Genomic DNA, 534 nt, shown 5'->3' on the forward strand with positions numbered 1-534 from the left:
AAATGGCCACAACATCGAAGTCCCAGGTACCAACCCATGCTGCAAGTTCACCCACCTTATTCCGGATTCTCCTGGCATTGAAGTAGACACACTTCAAACCACCTTCCTGCCTGCCGGTACACTCCTGCGACCTTGAAACCTTATTTATGACCTCACTACTCTCAACCTCCTGTACACTGGAGCTACAATTCAGGTTCCCATCCCCCTGTTGAATTAGTTTAAACCCTCCCGAAGAGCATTAGCAAATTTCCCCCCCAGGATATTGGTACCCCTCTGGTTCAGGTGTAGACCATCCCGTTTGTCGAGGTCCCACCTACCCCAGAATGAGCCCCAATTATCCAGGTATCTGAATCCCTCCCTCCTGCACCAACCCTGTAGCCATGTGTTCAACTGCTCTCTCTCCCCATTCCTCGCCTCGCTAGCACGTGGCATGGGTAACAAACCTGAGATAACAACTCTGTTTGTTCTCGCTCTAAGCTTCCACCACAGCTCCTTGAATTTCTGCCTTACGTCCCCATCCCTTTTCCTACCTAT

General features: G+C 50.6%; 1 pseudogene; it reads right to left on the reverse strand.

The window, feature by feature from the left end:
• Window positions 1-534, reverse strand: part of LOC125488289 — a 5635-nt pseudogene that overhangs the window by 3264 nt on the left and 1837 nt on the right.

The sequence above is a fragment of the Rhincodon typus genome, unplaced genomic scaffold, assembly GCF_021869965.1.
Source record: "Rhincodon typus isolate 14 unplaced genomic scaffold, sRhiTyp1.1 hic_rhity00000157, whole genome shotgun sequence".
Classification (NCBI taxonomy): Eukaryota; Metazoa; Chordata; class Chondrichthyes; order Orectolobiformes; family Rhincodontidae; genus Rhincodon; species Rhincodon typus.